Here is a 21,108-nt window from a genome sequence, read left to right on the forward strand (position 1 = left end):
GCTAACCACTGAGGTGCCGTGCCACCCCACCAGCATGTTGCCCTGGTAGTCGGAGATAAGGAAAAACCATCAGCTTATCACACATGGTAATTACGAGTAACTTCAGATTATTTTGGAACCAGACTGAGCTTCACTCTTCACATACATTTTCAAATACAAATGCATTTTTAAAACTGAAGGCATCATTCAGATGCTTGCTGTCAAACACCGGCTGCTATAATTTGCAGAAGGTAGAACTGGCGCAGTTTCTGCTGTTGGATCCCCTTATAACTGACCTTTGGAGAGATGTGACTGCTAAAGGTTTGGAAGCATTCAACATCTTCCAGAGCTTTATCTTCAACATAACAGGGGCTGGAGTATTTGGTCAACTGCACAGGGATTAGTGTATGATTTTTATTTTGAAAAATTTAATGACTGGCTAAATTTCCTGTATGAAAAATTTAAGAATTCAAGAGTGGTTTATAAATCTTTTGGCAACAATACTGTAGTCATCCTCAGACTGATCATGCTCACTGTAATCTCTCTGGTCTGGAATGCTTGGAATCAAATCATTTCTTGATTTTGGAAATTTTTGGATTATAGAATACTGTTAGAATCTAACCACATGTATGTAAACCAAAAAAAAAATTGATATAAATATTTACTTGAAACAGTAATAAAACATTTGCATATTCACTATCAACTGAGTCCATGCCTTCTCAATTTGTTGCAGCACCCAAACAGTTGAGTGGCGGGTCCATAAGCATAAAATTCATTTTCCATTTGCTGGACCTATCTGGGCAAAGTACTTTAAAAGCTATAGAAGATTAAAAACTAAAGCACATTCGACCCATGATGTTTGTGTCAACTCTTTATGGAAGCAATTCACAAGTAATCCCACTACCAACTCTCTTCCCAGAGTCCATTGTCAGCTTGAACTGTTTATGCCATTTTCCCTTCAAGAACGCCTTATCTGTGGTTAAACATTCTATGCTGCTACAATACTCTGAATGCTGACATCTGTCCCTTACTCTGCAAACCCTCTTACTAATTTTAATTTGAGCAGGAACAGTTTGGAAGTGAATAGTAATACTTCATAGAACTCAGTACTAACCCACGCACTGTTAACATTATTGACGAATAAAGTAACAGTGATTGGAGCTTATATTCAACAACATTGTGTCTAGTTTACAGGCATGGAATGGGTTAAGTGATGATTAATTTAAAAGAACAATGGCTGCTCCTGACTCCAGAGTAGTTTTGGGTCACAAACAAATTTATCAAAGTGATTTTTTTTTAGGTATTTCTGGCAGTTGTCTCAGTATTGAAATTTGGGGGCTATTGACATGGAACAGAGAACATAGAACATAGAAAAATACAGCACTGTACAGGCCCTTCAGCTCACAAAGTTGTGCCTAATAGAGCCATAGAGTCATAGAGATGTACAGCATGGAAACAGACCCTTCGGTCCAACCTGTCCATGCCGACCAGATATCCCAACCCAATCTAGTCCCACCTGCCAGCACCCGGCCCATATCCCTCCAAACCCTTCCTATTCATATACTCATCCAAATGGCTCTTAAATGTTGCAATTGGTACCAGCCTCCACCACATCCTCTAGCAGCTCATTCCATACACATACCACCCTCTGCGTGAAAAAGTTGTCCCTTAGGTCTCTTTTATATCTTTCCCCTCTCACCCTAAACCTATGCCCTCTAGTTCTGGACTCCCCCACCCCAGGGAAAAGACTTTGCCTATTTATCCTATCCATGCCCCTCATAATTTTGTAAACCTCTATAAGGTCACCCCTCAGCCTCCGACGCTCCAGGGAAAACAGCCCCAGCCTGTTCAGCCTCTCCCTGTAGCTCAGGTTCTCCAACCCTGGCAACATCCTTGTAAATCTTTTCTGAACCCTTTCAAGTTTCACAACATCTTTCCAATAGGAAAGAGACCAGAATTGCACGCAATATTCCAACAGTGGCCTAACCAATGTCCTGTACAGCCGCAACATGACCTCCCAACTCCTGTACTCAATACTCTGACCAATAAAGGAAAGCATACCAAACCTAACCTGTACTCCCCTCAATTCACTGCTGTCCATTTGCATGTCCAGCAGTCGCTTAAATGTCCCTAATGACTCTGCTTCCACCACCACCACTGGCAGCTCATTCCATGCATTCACAACTCTCTGCACAAGGAACCTACCTCTGACATCTCCTCTATACCTTCCTCCTAACACCTTAAAACTATGACCCCACGTGCTAGTCAATCCTGCCCTGGGGAAAAGTCTCTGGCTATTGACACTATCCATGCCTCTTATTACCTTGTACGCCTCGATCAGGTCACCTCTCTTCCTCCTTCTCTCCAGAGAGATAAGTCCGAGCTTAGTCAACCTTTCCTTGTAAGACAAGCCCTCCAGTCCATTCAGCATCCTGGTAACCCTTCTTTGTACTCTCTCCAAAGCCTCCACATCTTTACTATAATAGGGTGACCAGAACTGGACACAATATTCCAAGTTTAGTTTCACCAGAGTTTTGTAGAGCTGCAGCAAAACCTCACAGCTCTTAAACTCAATTCGCCTGTTAATGAAAAACTCATTTAGGGCTTCCCCTATCTGCTCAAGCTCCATGCGCAAGTTCCTTACACTATCCCTGACCAGCCCTACCTTCTTCCTGATCATTCTGTTATTCCTTACGTATGCGTAAAATGCCTTTGGGTTCTCCCTAATCCTTCCTGCCAAGCCTTTTTCGTGCCCCCTCATGGCTGTCCTCAGTCCATTTCTGAGCTCATTTCTTGTAAGCCTGTAATCCTCTAAATCTGTGCGAGATCCTTGCTTCCTCCACCTTACGTAAGCTGTTTTCTTCCTTTTGACGAGAAGCTCCTCTATTTGTCATCCAAGGATCCTTAATCTTACCTCTTCTTGCCTGTCTCAGAGGAACAACTAAGCATCACTCGCAACAACTGCTCCTTGAACAGTTTCCACATGTCTGTTGTGCCCTTTCTGTGGAACAATTGCTCCCAGTCTGTATTTCCCAACTCCTGTCTGATAGTGTCATAATTTTCTTTTATCCAATTAAATATTTTCCCATGGTAATTGCTCCTTTCCCTCACCATGGCTATGGTAAATGTGAAGCAGTTGTGGTCACTGTCAGCAAAGAGTTCTCCCACAGTGAGATCTAACACTTGTCCTGGTTCATTGCCGAGCACCAAATCCAAAATGGCCTCTCCCCTCATCTGCCTGGCTACATATTGAGTAAGTAAACCCAAGTGACCACACCTGACAAAAATGGCTCCATCCAAATCATTAAACAATCAATATTGGGAAAGTTGAAGTTACCCATAACAACCCTGCTACATCTGCATTTTTCCAAAATCTGCTAGCCTATGAGTTCTTGGATCTCCCTACTGCTATTAGGGGGTCTGTAGAAAGCCCCCAGTGAGGTGGCTGCTCCTTTGCTGTTCCTAACTTCCACCCAGACTGACTCAGTAGACAAACTTCCCTCAACAACCTTTGTTTCTGTAGCTGTGATGCACTCTCTGATTAACAATGCTACACCCCCTCCTCTTTTTCCACCCTCTCTGTTCTTTTTAAATGTTCTAAACCCTGGAACATTTAGCAACCATTTCTACCCTTGTGAAGCTCACGTCTCCGTTATGGGCACAGTGTCATAGTTCTAAGTACTGATCCATGCTCTAAGTTTGTCACTCTTATTTCTGACACTCCTTGCGTTAAAGCAAAGTTAAAAATCACACAACACCAGGTTATAGTCCAACAGGTTGAATTGGAAGCACACTAGCTTTTGGAGCGACGCTCCTTCATCAGGTGGTAGTGGAGGGCTCAATCCTAACACACTGAATTTATAGCAAAAATTTACAGTGTGATGTAACTGAAATTATACATTGAAAAATTGATTGTCTGTTAAGCCTTTCATCTGTTAGAATACAGTGATAGTTTCACTTCTTTCATGTGTAAATCACAAAACCATTTTTTTAAAAGTTGCATTCTCGGGTTAGCTGTTAACAATATGTTGAAGGTGTTGGGCCCTTGTGTTCTCTGTCTATGCCATGATGTTTAGATTGATCCTAATCTAAAAAGTGAGATAACGGAGTTTTACACATAAATTCATGCAGCTTTTGAGCAAAGTACAATGTAACCCTGCAAATACAAATTCACCCCACAAAATATATGTGTGCATGTGGGTCTTTGTCTGTGTGTGTGTGTGTGTGTCTGTCTGTCTGGGTTGGGGGTTGTGAGTGTGAGAAAGTGTATGTGTGTGTCTTAAGTTTGTGAGGGGAGTGCATGTGTGAGTGTGGGAGTGTGTGTGTCTGTAAGAGTGTGTGTGAGTGTCTGTGTGTGCGTCTGTATGTCTGTGTGTCTGTGTGTATGTGTGTATAGGAGTGCCTGTGTGTGTGTGTGAGAGCGTGTGTGTGTATGAGTATGTGTGTATGTGTGTAGTGCAATGGTGGTCACCTGTAATGTGACATGAACTCAAGATCCTGGTTGAGGCCCTCCCTATAGGTACCGAACTTAGCTATCAGCCTCGGCTCGGCCACTTTTCTCTGCTGTCTGTCCCGAAGTCCACCTTGGAGGATGGTCACCCGAAGGTCCGAGGCTGAATGTCCTGGGCCACTGAAGTGTTCCCCAACTGGGAGGGAACCCTCCTGTCTGTTGATTGTTGTGCGGTGCCCATTCATCCGTTGTCGTAGCCTTTGCTCAGTTTCCCAATGCATTAAAGCAGACACACTTTAACTGATCCCTTTGTTCCATCACATGAATAACCTTCCCTATAGATTCACTACATCCTATCACTTCCCCATCTACAACTACCCCCCACCCCTGCCACCCCAGATGTATAGCTCTGGTTTCCACCCTCTGCCCTAGGGAATCATTAAAATGCAAGTAATAAACATGTAGAGGTTTGCATAGCTTTGTGAAACATTTCCATCCATTTGTCTTACTTGTTTAGATTGTTATAGTCGACTGTGAGCCACTAATGCCACAGCAATACAAAACAATCTTAAATCACATGAGATGTGGACATTGAAACTCCTGATAGAATCACAGCATCAGGAAAGCAGGAAATGAACAGAAACAATGGCAACATATTATAGATTCTAATTAACATTGTCCAATAGTAAACTGGTGTTAATTGACCTGGCCTGAGATTACATTATTCCTTCATTATTGACATTTCATTTCCCAATTATTATGTTTTGAATGGATTATTGATAACCATAAACTGTAACTGAACTCTATAGTACAGACTTGCCTTATAATTTAATTCCCAAAGTTCGTTCTTACATTTGTATAATGTAACACTATAAAGATCCATGTACCTAATTAGGAAAGAAAATATTCTCTTTTCCATAGTTTCAGAAATCAGGTTTTGCTCTTTAAATCTTCTCAAATACATTTTCCCAAAATCACAATTGATCTTATAATAGAGACATAAGGCTGAATAAATTTTATAAGAACTTATTCCCTACAACTGAGTAAATGATGAAAATCAATGAAGATGGTCACATTTTGACAAAAAGCAATCTATGTGCGGAATACTTTTCTAATGCTCTTGGGCAATTTGCAATTTGTTTAACTACCTTAACAAATAATGTAAAAGCAGCTGACACAATCATAATTTGCTCAACCATAAGCTTTAAACAAGCATTTTTATTATTTATGCTGGCATTAAAACTTAAAATTTTGTTTCTTTTTAGCACTGGTATGCTCTATAGGTAACTAAATAATGCAAGAATATGTCGGCTAATTCACTCCTGCACTGACATTCTGTGAGCTTTTTTGAAGCAGTCCACGTAAAGGGTACTGAAAACACACTGGAAAGCAGTTTGATAGGCAGTTTCATGACAGCTTATTGATACTTCAGTGTACTAAGGTAGGCAATGGTGGACCATAGGCTCAAGGTTATGATTCATCAAATGTCATATCTCTGATATGATCTCCTATGGTGGCATCAAGCTCAGAGCTGGCAATTCCCAGCACAGAGATAACAGAAACAATGACTTCATGGTGAGCAGTCTCAGTGATTGATAGAAATGATGGAACCAGCATTTCTTCACACGTTCAGTTTTGGCTAAATTTGAATTAATTTAGTTCAAACTTGCGAGCAATTAAAATAATTCATCCCAAATCTCTTTGGATCTTTGAACACTCTGCCACCATACCTGTTCCAAATTACTGCTAAAATCCCTTGAGTAGGTACAACAGCATGCTGTCAGAAAGGTATGATGAAATACAAGGCCACTGTTTCCCCCAAATTGAAATATTAAGTAAAAATTAAATATAAGAGAATGCTTCTTATTTGAGCAAGATTTTCTGTATATCCATAACCACACAATGAAAATTGACTTAACTTTTTTTCAAAGATGACTACAAATTTATGTTACCTTTCTGCTATTAGAATAGTCATATAATCTGATACGTATTTGTTTACAGTTTTGTTCTGAGTTTATGGTATGCTGCAATTTAACAATAATTGCATTTCAACATTAGCTCATTAACGATGAAGCATCTTGGGATATCCTGACTTGTGAGCTGTTCTATAAATGTAATCCATTCAGAATAACATATCATAATTCTTTGTTCACAACTCATCACCACAATACAAATGCAGAGTCTACTTTCTGAAGACCTGAAGTATCATTGTAATACATCTCTGGCACTGAGCCTGGCACTGAGGGTTAGAAGGGAAGGGGGGAGAATAGAAAAGCGCTAGTGGTAGGGGATTCAGTAGTTAGATGGATTGACAGGAGATTTTGTGGTCAGGAACGGGACTCCCAGAAGGTATGTTGCTTCCCTTGTGCCAGGATCGGGATGTTGCTGATTGGGTTTACAGGATTTGGAAGGGAGAGGGTGAGCAGCCAGAAATCATGGTACATATTGCCATCAATGTTATAGTCAGGAAAGGGATTGAGGATCTGAAAAGTGACTACACAGAGCTAGGTTGGAAGCTGAAGAGCAGGATGAGTAGAATAGTGATCTCAGGTTTGCTACCAGTGCCACGTGATAATGAGGCGAGGAACAGTCAGTGAATGTAGGTTGACACGTGGCTACACAGCTGGTGCAGGAGGGAGGGCTTCAGGCCATTGGGATGCCTTCTGAGGAAAGTTGGATGTGTACATGAAGGACGGGTGGCACCTGAAATGGAGGGACATAAATGTCCTGGGTGGGAGATTTGCTCCTGTGGTTCGGAAGGGTTTAAACTAGTTTGGCAGGGGGATAGGAACCAGAGCTCCATATCTAAGATGAGGGTAGTTAGATATGGGGAAGTGACAGGATGTAGTGAATCTATCGGGCAGGTTATTCATGTGATGGAACAAAGGGATCGATTATAATGTATCTACTTTAACGTAAGGTGTGTCAGAAATAAAAGAGATGAACTTCGAGCATGGATCAATATTTGGGACTATAATGTTGTGGCCATAATGGAGATGTGGGTTTCACAGGGGTAGGAATGGTTGCTAGATGTTCCAGGGTTTAGCATATTTAAAAATAACAGGGAGAGTGGAAAAAGAGGAGGGGATGTAGCATTGCTAATCAGAGAGTGCATCATAGCTACAGAAACAAAGGTTGTTGAGGAAGGTTTGTCTACTGAGTCAAATGGATGGAAGTTAGGAACAGCAAGGGAGCAGCCACCTCATTGGGGGTTTTCTACAGACCCCCTAATAGCAGTAGGGAGATTGAAAAAACTCATAGGCTGGCAGATTTTGGAAAAATGCAGATGTATCAGGGTTGTTGTTATGGGTGACTTCAACTTTCCCAATATTGACTGGAACCTCCTGAGTGCAGATGGTTTGGATGGAGCTGTTTTTATCAGGTGTGTTCATGATGGTTTCCATACTCAGTACGTAGACAGGCCGACAAGGGGAGAGGCCATTTTGGATTTGGTGCTCAGCAATGAGCCAGAACAAGTGTCAGATCTCACTGAGGGAGAACTCTTTGGTGACAGTGACCATAACTGCCTCATATTTACCATAGCCTTGGAGAGGGAAAGGAGCATTTACCAAGGGAAGGTATTTAATTGGGGAAAAGGAAATTATGACGCTATCAGACAGGAGTGTGAAGTACTGCGAGCAATTGTTCCACAGAAAGGACACAACAGACAGTTGTTGTGATTTATGCATAAATTTGTTCCTCTGAGACAGGCAAGAAGGGGTAAGATTAAGGAGTCTTGGATGACGAGAACAGAGGAGCTTCTCGTCAAAGAGAAGAAGGCAGCGTACGTAAGATGGAGGAAGCAAGGATCTAGCATAGCTTTAGAGGATTACAGGCTTGCTAGAAAGGAGCTCAGAAATGGACTGAGGAGAGCCAGGAGGGGGCATGAAAAAGGCTTGGCAAATAGGATTAGGGAGAACCCAAAGGCATTTTATTCATACGTGAGGAATAAGAGAATGATCAGGAAGAAGGTAGGGCCAGTCAGGGATAGTGGAAGGAACTTGTGCGTGGAGTCTCAGCAGATTGGGGAAGCCCTAAATGAGTTTTTTGCTTTGGTTTTCACTAAGGAAAAGGACCTTGTTGTGCATGAGAACTTTGAGGAGCTGGGATACAGTCTTGAACAGATCAAGATTGATGGAGTTGATGTGCTGGAAATTTTGGCATACATTAAGATTGATAAGTCCCCAGGGCCAGACCAGATTTAGCCTATGTTGTTCCAGGAAGCGAGAAAGGAAGTTGCTAAGCTGCTGGTGAAGATCTTTGTTTCCTACCTCGCCATGGAGGATTAGAGAGAGGCACATCTGTGGTCAGCAAGGTTTTGGAAACAAGTCTGAGAGATAGGATTTATGACTATTTGGAAAAGCATAGCATGATTAAAGGCAGTCAGCATGGCTTTGTGAGGAGCAGGTGATGCCTCACAAATTTTATTGAGTTCTTTGAGGAGGTGACGAGACATGTCGATGGAGGTCGAGGAGTGGATGTGGTGCATATAGACTTCAACAGGGCATTTGATAGGGTTCCCCATGGTAGGCTCATTCATAAAGTCAGGAGGTATTGCATACAGGGAGATTTGGCTATCTGGATTCAGAATTGACTGGCTGATAGAAGGCAGAGAGTAGTTGTAGATGGAAAGTATTCTGCCTGGAGGTCAGTGATTAGTGGGGTCCTGCAGGGCTCTGTTCTTGGGCCTCTGCTCTTTGTAGTTTTTATAAATGACTTGGATGAGGAGGTTGAGGGTGGGTTAGTAAATTTGCCAATGATACAAAAGTTGGAGGTGCTGTTGATAGTATCGTGGGCTGTTGCAGGCTTCAGTGCAACATAGACAGGATGCAGAGCTGGGCTGAGAAATGGCAGATGGAGTTCAACCTGGATAAATGCAAAGCGATGCAATTTGGAAGGTTGAATTCGAATGCTGATTATAGGACTAAAGACAAGATTCTTAGCAGTGTGGAGGAACAGCAGGATCTTGGTGCTCAAGTGTGTAAATCCCTCAAAGTTGCCACCCAAGTGGGTAGGGTCGTTAAGAAAGCATACAGTGTTTTGGCTTTCATTAACAGGGGGATCGAGTTTAAGAGCCATGAGGTTTTGCTGCAGCTCTACAAGTCCCTGGTGAGACCACACTTGGAATATTGTGTCCAGTTCTGATTGCCCTATTATAGGAAAGATACGGAGGCTTTGGAGAGAGTGCAAAAAAGGTTTACCAGGATGCTGCCTGGACTTGGAGGGCTTGTCTTATGAAGAGAGGTTGACTAAACCCTGACTTTTCTCTCTGGAAAGAAGGAGGAAAAGAGGTGACCTGATCGAGGTATACAAGGTAATGGGAAGCATGGATAGAGTCAATAGCCAGAGACATTTACCCAGGGCAGGATTGCCTGGCACGAGGGGTCAAAGTTTTAAGATATTAGGAGGAAGGTATAGAGAAGACATCAGAGGTAGGTTCTTTATGCAGAGAGTTGTGAATGCATGGAAGGTGTTGCCAGTGGTGGTGGTGGAAGCAGAGTCATTAGGGATATTTAAGCGATTGCTGGACATGCACGTGGACAACAGTGAATTGAGGAGTGTGTAGTTATTTTATTTTAGATTAGGATTAATCCTCGGCACAACATTGTGGGCGAAAGGGCCTGTACTGTGCTGTACTTTTCTATGTTTTATGTTTTATGTTCTAATGTAGTGGGCTCAATTTATTATAAAAGCAAAATTTAGAATAAGAATTTTTAAAAATTACCAGACGCACAGAATAATTATAGCCCAGCAGGCCATTCAGCCTTTTCTGTTTGTGATCGCTCTCAAATTTGAGCTTCTTACCAAGGACAATATTCCCAGTTTATAGTATAAAACCAAAAACATAGGAGCCAACCATTCAGCCCATCAAGTCTGCTCCACCATTCAATGAGGTCATGGCTGATCTGATAGACCCTCAATTCCTCTTTCCTGCCTTTTCCGATACTTCTTGATTCCCTTACTGATTAAAAATCTGTATCGGTCTTAATGACCATACTCATCGGATCCCTGCTATAAAGAATTCCGCAGTTTCATAAGCCTCAGAGAAAAGAAATTTCACCTTCTCTCCATCTTAAACGTGCCATCCCTTATTCTGAGTTCATGCCTTCTGGGCCTATTCAGTCTTTGCAACTCTGTATTATAAATATATCATGCTTTAGAAATGGCACTTAAAGTGTAGGCGATGTAACTGCGTTACAGCCAACGCACATTTTAACAGTTCACGCTGTGAAAACAGCGGACCGAATTCATCAATCGCGTTACAGCCAGATCACGTTGACGAAACATAGTTATAACAGAAAAACGTATACACCGTTTGCAGCCTTGAACTGAATGCAATCCTCCAACTAACGTCCGAACTAGCGACTTGTGTCAGTTTAATAAACATTTCTAACAGAATAGGCAAGATTTGCACCTGCTGGAATTTTGAAAAAGTAACAGGTAATTTTGATCAATGTAACTCAGATCCTAAGAGGGCTTGACAGGGTCAATGAGAAGAGCATGTCTTTTTCTTTTGGGAGAATCTTAAACTGAAGTCACTATTTAAATTGAGGGGTATCCCATTTAAGGTAGAGATCATAGTTTTTTTTCCCTCCAGGTGCTCTGGTTTACTCCCACAAGCTAAGTTAGGTGGATTGGCTATGCTGTACTGTCCAAGGATGCCTAGGTTAGATGTGTTGGCTATGGAAAATAGGTTAAGGGGATAGGTCTGTGTGTGATACTCTTTGGAGGGTCAGCGTGGACTTGTTGGGCTGACTGTCCTATTTCCACAGTGTAGGGATTCAATGGATTCTGTCTGAGACTCATGTGTCTTTGAAACGCTCTTCCTCGAAAGATGGTTTACCAGAATAATTGAATATCTTTAAGGCAGAAATAATTGGATTCTTGTGGGTGAGAGGATATCAAGGCATATGTGAAGTTAAGGTTACAATTAGATCAACAATATATATGAAGTGGCAGAGCAGGTTTGATGGGCTCAAGAACCTACTTCTACTCCTCATTTATTTGAAAGTTCCTCTGGCATTGCTCTTGTGCTCAATGTCTCTATTACTTCAAGCAGCAGAGATATGTTGCTACAAGTTAGTTCTTGGCAGTTCATTCTTTACACTCAACTAAAGTAGCTGTTTCAGACTCATAGCATCCAAGAGAACTGTTCCATCCAACTCAGAGGTTCACTGTTGACAAGGTATTTCCCATCTAAAATTTGTACCTGTAGTGTGTTCCAGAAATGAACTTTTTCCAGACAAAGGAAAACTATCACAATCAGAATCAGAGTGTAATCTTTCCGGTATTTTCTGAAAGCTGAGCTGAACATTACAAAATACCCTTATGTACAGCAGAGTCAGACAGCACTAAATAGGAGAAAGTGAAGACTGCAGATGCTGGAGGATCAGAGTTGAAAAGTGTCATTGGAAAAGCACAGCTGGTCAGGCAGCATCCGAGGAACAGGAGAATTGACATTTCAGGCAAAAGACCTTCATCAGGAATGTGGAGGAGTTGGGGAATGGGGCTGAGAGATAAATAGGAGGGTGGGTTTGGGGATAGGGCAGGGGGCAAGATAGCTGGGAAGTTGGTGGATGCAGGTAGAGGGGTAAATGTTACAGGTTGGTGGGGAGGATGGAGCAGATAAGTGGGGAGGAAAATAGACAGGTCAGGCAGGACAAGAAAGCGGTGCCAAACTGGAAGGTTGGTTCTGGGATGAGGTGGGGAGGCAAGATTTGAAAACTGGTAAAGTCAATGTTGATGCTATGTGATTGTAGTGTACCAAGGTGGAAGATGAGGCGTTCTTCCTCCAATTGGTGGGTGGGTTTGATTTGGCGGTGGACGAGGCCCAGGATTTGCATGTCCTTTCGGGAGCGGGAGGGGTAGCTGAAGTGGTTCGCTACAGGGCGGTGGGGCTGTTTGGTACGTGTGTCCCAGAGATGTTCCCTGAACCACTCCACAAGTTGGGTGTTCTGTCTCTCCAACGTAGAGGAGACTACATCAAGAGCAATGGAAACAGTAGATGAAGTGGATGGATGTGCTAGAAAAGCTCCGCCAGATTTGAAATAGTCCTTTAGGGCCATGGATGGATGTGAGTGGGGAGATGTGGGCTGAGGTTTTACACCTCGTGCGAAGACAAGAGAAGGTGCCGGGTGTGTGGAGGGTGGTCTGGTGGGGGGCATGGACCTAATGAGGGACTCATGGAAGGAGTAGTCTTTGCAGAACACAGGTAGAGGTGGGGAGGGAAATATACCTTCAATGGCGGGGTCTGACCGTAGGTGACAGAAATGGCGGAGGATAATGCACAGTATTCAGAGATTAGTGGGGTCAAAGGTGTGGACCGGAGGTTCCATCCATTTTACAGGTGGAAGAGATGGGATTCAAAGGCGGAGGTGCAGGAAGTGGAGGAGATCTGCTGGAGGGCCTTGTTGATCATGTGGGACAGGATATTCACTGTCTGAATAGTATCATTTGAGAAAGAAACATGCACAGCCCATTTGTGAGTTATTTGATTGTTTTATGATGATCTTGAAAGAACTAGTTGGGTCACAAGAATGGGAGCTGGAGTGAGATGATGGCGGTGAGTGACAGGTTCAGTTATGTTTTACTTAGGAAAGGCTGGTCATTCTGCACAACCTACTGCCATTTCTCTCAGAAAAGAAACCTGCTTCAAGATGTGATTACAATGGAGAGGATGCTTGTGAGATTTACCCGGATATTTCTTCAGATGGAGAGTTTCATTTATGAAGAGAGATTGGACACACTGTGGCTGTCTTCCTTAGACCATGAGGAGCTAGAGAGCAGTCATAGCGTCTTAGAGATGTACAGTAAGGAAACAGACCATTTGGTCCAACTCATCCATACTGACCAGATAACCTGAATTAATCTAGTCACGTTTGCCAGCATTTGACCCATATCTTTGTAAATCCCTCCTATTCATATACCCATTCAGATGCCTTTTAAACGTTGTGATTGTACCAGTCCCCACCACTTCCTTGGCAGCTCATTCCATACACTCACCACCCTCTATGTGAAAAAGTTGCCCTTTAGGTCCCTTTTAAATCTTTCTCTTCTCACTCTAAACCTCTGCCCTCCAGCTCTGGACGCACCCATCCCCAGGGAAAAGACCTTGTCTATTGACTCTATCCATGACCCTCATGATTTTATAAACATCCATAAGCCTCTGATGCTCCAGGGAAAACAGCCACAGACTATTCAGCCCTCCAACCCTGGCAATATCATTGTAAATCTTGTCTGAGATATATATGTTGTCTGGTTCCTCTTTAGTCAACTCCGACCAGAATGTTATGAATTAATGTGCCTAGGTGGTCCACATACTGAAGCGGGCAAATCAATATGAACACAAACAAAGCAAAGCAAAACATTCCCACTTCGTTAGGAACAAAATTACAATCATCTTTAATACTAAATATACTATCCCTGATCCTATTTGGTCCCTTAAGGTTACAATACCTCCCGAGTCTCTTGTAAATGTATGCAGTCACTCTCTCTCTGGCTCTGTGGAGCTGCTTTCTTCCTTTCTCTCTCTAGATGTTCAGCTGATCTCTACCTCTTGCTACACTGGTTTCTTCAGAAGGCCTCAGACGATTCCAGAGATTCCTAGAGAGATGTCCGCAGATGAACTCGTGTTTTTACACCTTTTAGATGGCTTTCTGGAACTTTCTATTGTTAGATTAGATTTGATTCCCTACAATATGGAAATAGGCCTTTCAGCCCAACAAGTCCACACAGACCCTCCAAAGAGTAACCCAACCAAACCCATTCCCCTATCCTATATTTACTAATGCACCTAAACACAATGGGCAATTTAGCATGGCCAATTCACCTGACTTGCACATCTTTGTATTGTGGGAGGAAACCGGAACAAACCCACACAGAAACAGGGAGAATGTGCAAACTCCACACAGTCGCCCGAGGCTGAAATCAAACCTGGGTCCTTGGCACTGTGATGCAGCAGTGCTAACCACTGAGAAACTGTGCCGCCCTAATGTTCTGCTCAATTAGAGAGGTACACTTAGTAATTTGAAACAAGAGTCAATCATTTAGATGGCATTCTACTATAAGTTTCTTTGTACAGCAGGAACTGTTGCCTTTCTGCCTGGGCTCGCTTTTGTTTAGTGAATAAGTTGTTGGGTGTATCTGTCCAAAATAACTGTTGCCTTTTATATTATGCCAATTTCATTCGCATCTGGCAGCTGTGTTTGCAGTGTTTCTGGCATGTGGGTTTTGTGATTTCGGAGTTTAACTTGGCCAATGTTCTCAGCATCTCTTGCTATTTGGCCAAATTAGCAATCTATCTGTGTTTTTGCTACATATGAAACTTTAAAGGGCATAGATAAGGGAGGCAGGAAGAAGCTGTTCCTCTTGATGGAAGGATTTGTACCAGGGGGCATAGGTTTAAGATAGGGGGTAGAAAGTTTAAAGGAGATGTGAGGAAAAGATTTTTCACTTGGATGATGGGAATCTGGAGCTCATTGCCTGTCAGGGTGGCAGATGATGAAACCCTCACAACACTCAAGATTTTGGTTCTAACACCAACTCGTGTTTTTAATGTTGCTCATGCTTCATCAGTCTTACAATTTGACACTGAGCCAAGTAAAGACTGGCTGAATAAAAATTTGTTCAGAGACTTTGGTTTTAAAGTACGCCAACGCAGAAAAGAAAGCTAGAGACAGTGAGGTTTAGTCAGTGCATTCTTGGAATAAGAACCATTGCTGCTTAAGGCAATCACCAATGGGGGGAGCAATTAAAATTAGAGAGGCTCAAAGTTTCAGTATTAGACCAGTGCAGATAAACCAGAGAGTTATGCAACTGAAAGAAATTACAGAGGTAGAGAGAGGTGAGGAAATGTTTGAAAACGGGAATAAGAATTTCTTGTTTGCCGGAAGCGTATGTCAGTCAAACTAAAAGTGGTGATGAGTGAATAGTTCTTTTCAGCTGGATAAGAGTTGAAATGTTGTATGGTTTTATGTAAGTGCCACCCACTATGGTGACATCATACAGTCTTGGGTGAAGAACAGCGCAGCATCTTGAAGAAGTAAAATCTAACATTTGGTCCTCCTCAGGGTATCAGTAACAAAGGGCAGAATTTTCCCCTGTCTGGATCATCCTGGATAATGGTGAGAAAGCTAGGAAAATACACAGAGACTTTACAAAAAATGTAAGCTCGATGTCAGAAAGAAAATTTCTGACTTACATCTCAAGGTTTAAATGGTGAATTTGGAATCCCAATATTAAGCAGCAACTGCCTTATTTTCATACAATTGTACTTTATTATCAGCCCAACAGCCGTTTCCAATTCCTCCCACCATCCATAATGAACTAGGTGGCATCTATACTCTACATGAAAGTCAGAATAAGTTTCTGGTGAATAAAGCTCACTGATTGCTTGTTCAGATCTGCATCCAACTTATTCTTCACCACGATTTTTCTGCATGCTTCATGGAAGACCTGCTCCCCCACCCTTCATCCATGCGAATTGGAATCAGCAAACCGCTAGGTTCACCACATCATCATGTTTGGTCTCAGTCAAACTCTCACACAATTTCAGTCCTTATGGGCCACTTTGGAGCTCTGGGACACTTATGAATTGTAATCGGATGCCCAAGGAATTTCATTAGAGAATTGCTTGCTTCTTGATGTATACAATTGCCCTTAGCAGATTCACAATCAAACATATTTACAAGCAGCTTGTGGTGGCAGCCACTTTGTATGGAAGATTGAGGTCAGGTCCTAACCTAGTCCCTGCGCATTGTGTTTTGATTCAGTACCTAGTCCCTGCACATTGTGTTTTGATTCAGTACTGTTCACATTAAAGTGCAATGCCTTGGCTACAATTATCAACATCATGCTTCAAAGATTCCTGATGTCTGAGGCTATCTGCAGTCAAGCAGCTGATTGTGTGTGAAAGATGAACAATGCTTGGCTGCTGGAATTATAATTTCTTTCATCCTTTAGATGTCTGAGAAAGTTATTCATCTCTCGCATGGGTGCAACTTAACCAGGTCTGACAGCAACAACAACATTATAGCAGACATTTTAAGAGTCCAAATGCATATATGTTTACAAAATGTTTACAGGAATATTTAATGTCATGTGTTATCTAGGTTGTCTATGTGATATCAGTAAGTGTTTTCTTTTCCTTTCTCACACTACCTGAAAGAACAGTCCTGACTATATCAGATGTTCTTATCTGAGACAGACAGATTTTTAATTGGTAAGAATCAGAGGTTCTGGGGAAAAGGCAGGGAAGTGGAGTTGAGGCTTATCAGGTTAGCCATGATTCCACTGAATGGAAGATGAAACTTAATGTGGTGAATCCAGACGTCCCCAATAGTACCCTTCCACCGACACTCTCATTCGTTTGGCCGAACTGGTCCTCACCCTTAACAATTTATCCTTTGAATCCTCCCACTTCCTCCAGACCAAAGGGGTAGCCATGGGTACACGTATGGGCCCCAGCTATGCCTGTCTCTTTGTTGGCTATGTAGAACAGTTGATCTTCCGTAATTACACTGGCACCACTCCCCACCTCTTCATCCGCTACATTGATGACTGCATTGGCGCACCTCATGCTCCCGCGAGGAGGTTGAGCAATTCATCAACTTCACCAACACATTCCACCCTGACCTTAAATTTACCTGGACCACCTCTGACTCCTCCCTCCCCTTCCTGGACCTCTCCATCTCCATTAGTGACGACCGACTTGACACTGACATTTTTTACAAACCCACAGCTATCTGGATTACACTTCTTCCCACCCTATCTCTTGCAAAAATGCCATCCCGTATTCCCAATTTCTCCGCCTCTGCCGTATCTGCTCCCAGGTGGACCAGTTCCACCATAGAACACACCAGATGGCCTCCTTCTTTAGAGACCGCAATTTCCCTTCCCACGTGGTTAAACATGCCCTCCAACGCATCTCGTCCACATCCCGCACCTCCGCCCTCAGACCCCACCCCTCCAACCGTAACAAGGACAGAACGCCCCTGGTGCTCACCTTCCACCCGACAAACCTTCGCATAAACCAAATCATCCGCCGACATTTCCGCCACCTCCAAAAAGACCCCACCACCAGGGATATATTTCCCTCCCCACCCCTTTCCACCTTCCGCAAAGACAGTTCCCTCCGTGACTACCTAGTCAGGTCCACACCCCCATACAACCCACCCTCCCATTCTGGCACTTTCCCCTGCCACCGCAGGAACTGTAAAACCTGTGCCCACCCCTCCTCCCTCACCTCTATCCAAGGCCCTAAAGAAACCTTCCACATCCATCAAAGTTTTACCTGCACATCCACTAATAACATTTATTGTATCCGTTGCTCCCAATGTGGTCTCTACATTGGGGAGACTGGGCGCCTCCTAGCAGAGCGCTTTAGGGAACATCTCCGAGACACCCGCACCAATCAACCACACCGCCCCGTGGCCCAACATTTCAACTCCCCCTCCCACTCTGCCGAGGACATGGAGGTCCTGGGCCTCCTTCACCGCCGCTCCCTCACCACCAGATGCCTGGAGGAAGAACGCCTCATCTTTCGCCTCGGAACACTTCAACCCCAGGGCATTAATGTGGACTTCAACAGCTTCCTCATTTCCCCTTCCCCCACCTCATCCTAGTTTCAAACTTCCAGTTCAGCCCTGTCCCCTTGACTTGTCCGGACTTGTCCGACCTGCCTATCTCCTTTTCCACCTATCCACTCCACCCTCCCCTCCCTGACCTGTCACCTTCATCTCCTCCCCCACTCACCCATTGTACTCTATGCTACTCTCTCCCCACCCCCACCCTCCTCTAGCTTATCTCTCCATGCTTCAGGCTCACTGCCTTTATTCCTGATGAAGGGCTCTTGCCCGAAACGTCGATTTCGCTGCTCGTTGGACGCTGCCTGAACTGCTATGCTCTTCCAGCACCACTAATCCAGAATTTGGTTTCCAGCATCTTCAGTTATTGTTTTTGCCTCTGTTCCTATGTCGCATCATCCTATGGTCTTGTGGACCTCTATAGCAGACCTGAAGGGAGACCGCTGTGCAATTGGCTTTGCTAGCCTCGAAGAACTGGTTGATTCCATCAGGAGTAACTGAGCCTAAAGGACACATGTTAACTGACAGGGTCCTGCTGTAAAGTAGGTATACTGGAGTATCACTGTGTATTCCTAAGAAGACAGGGCACTTGCAGTGGGGAAGGTCATTAATTCCCCACTCTCCCTGCCATTTGTGCAGAGTACCTCTCGCTACAGAAATTGACTGCAGTCCACCTGGCTACTCAGCCAACACAGAATCCACTGAACCTAAGTGTCTATTGTGGTTACCAATCTCTCCATGGAGGCAGCCAGACACACGCATGTAAGAAGCCAGCACAGTCCGATGACAATGCTGAATCACTCCTCCATTCTTTGATCCAAATTTCTGACTGCCTCTTAGAAACCTGCCTGCCATTCCTGTGCCCATCTTTGCATTTTCTCTCATTGGTTAATGGCACAGACCATTGGATTGTCTTTTGCCCGAACCTGAGTAGGTGCCTGGCAAACCTCTGACTTTCAGAAACCTGGGCAGTTTCTTCCTCAGCCAGCTGTGATTAGATTACTTACAGTGTGGAAACAGGCCCTTCGGCCCAACAAGTCCACACCGCCCTGCCGAAGCGCAACCCACCCATACCCCTACATCTACCCCTTACCTAACACTGCGGGCAATTTAGCATGGCCAATTCACCTGACCTGCACATCTTTGGACTGTGGGAGGAAACCGGAGCACCCGGAGGAAACCCACGCAGACACGGGGAGAACATGCAAACTCCACACAGTCAGTCGCCTGAGGCGGGAATTGAACCCGGGTCTCTGGCGCTGTGAGGCAGCAGTGCTAACCACTGTGCCACCGTGCTGCCCACTGTGGTGACATGTGACTGATATGTTCACCAGATTGCAACCCCACATCTAATCTGGAAAGGGAACTCATTGAGGTGAAAGTCCCTGAGCAGACAGAGGGTGCATGTGAAAGCCTTGCTAATGCATCCTCTGAGCTTCCATCTCAGATGCGGAGGTGAAGCTGATGGTCCCTGATATTGCTACTTCCTGGGCAGAACTTTCCTGTGTGCCATTTCTGCCAGCATAAAGTAACAGATGGAACTTGTTGTGACAGGTGCTGATTAAGAAAAATATTGCATGTGTGGCAATGGGAGAGCGGTACAGCACAGCGCAATGAAGCTCGCTGCATTGGGGCAGGGGAGTCGCTGAGTTCTCCACAGGAGCAGCTCTTCAGCAGTTGAAGTATTTAGTCCTCTTATGTCTGCCACCGCAACTTCCCTCCAGATTCCATCATCCGTCCAGTCTCAATCACAAAGGGACAAATTGAATGAAATGGAAGTGGATGGGCTAGCAGTTAATGGCAACATGGGGGAAAGAGAAATGGTGATGTGTTCCCATTGAGTGAGGAAGAAACACAGAGAATAGGAAGGATTAGTAGTTTGACAGGATTTGGGAGCTATGAGTGGCCATGATGCATGCATCAACGAGCACTATAGTAACTGAGACTTGGTGAGAGCTATGTGCAGTGGAAAGTTAGACTATGGTCCTGTGAATTTGAGGCAGCATAGAGAAGCTGGTGAAATGTATCCTTTCAGAATATCATTCAGCTCTTTCCTAGACTACTGTGCATTACATTGTAACTGGGACATAGCACTGACCCAGGCCACTGTCTTGGTCCAGGCTGACTGTGACTGGCAGCATCACCTCTTCTAGCTGTCTACAGGAATGAAATACTCCCTTCCTCTCCAGCCATCCCAAACCTCCAACATCTCCAGCCACCATGTTAGCAAATCAGATTCTCTCTCCACGCCATATCCTTGCCAATGAAAACGGAGCATCATTGAATGAACTCCTGGCTTGCAGTGATGTACACCTAGGCTGTACATACAGCTACATCAGTAGCTCAAATGCCAGAAGATCCCAGCAGTGTGAAGTACTTCGCCTGTCACAGGATATGATGGGGAGCACACCTGGATGCATATTCCAAGGTGTGAAGAGTAGCCGTTTATGTGAGAAAAATCACAGTGAGCCATGCTAGATCATGACATGAATCTCATTTGATAGAACACTTAAACCACAAGTGGGAAAATTTCAGCCCAATGTTTATCAATATAAACTGTTACTAGTTGCTGACACATGAAAGATTAAATCTTTATAACTATGTCTATAGTTTCCTGGCTTGTCCTTATTACCCTTCTTAATGAGTGGCACCACGTTAGCCAACCTCCAGTCTTCCAGCACCTCGCCTGTGACTATCGATGATACAAATATCTCAGCAAGAGGCCCAGCAATCGCTTCTCTAGCTTCCTAAATAGTTTTAGGGTTCACCTGATCAGATCCTGAGGAAGCATGTATGTGTTTCAATACATCCAGCACTTCCTCCTCTGTAATCTGGACATTTAAGTGTCCATATTTGAGTGGGTGTCCCTTGCGCGGGGGCACCTAGAATCAGGGGATGTAGAGTCAGTATGGATAGAGCTGAGAAATTCTAAGGGTAAAAAGACCCTCTTGGGAGTTATCTACAGGCCCCCAAACAGTAGTCTGGATGTCAGATGAATCAGGAGCAGAAATTGGTCTGTCGCAAATATGTTACTACAGTTGTTATGGGGGATTTCAACATGCAGGTAGACTGGGAGAATCAGGATGGTATTGGACC

The sequence above is a fragment of the Chiloscyllium punctatum genome, chromosome 1 (assembly GCF_047496795.1).
Source record: "Chiloscyllium punctatum isolate Juve2018m chromosome 1, sChiPun1.3, whole genome shotgun sequence".
NCBI lineage: Eukaryota > Metazoa > Chordata > Chondrichthyes > Orectolobiformes > Hemiscylliidae > Chiloscyllium > Chiloscyllium punctatum.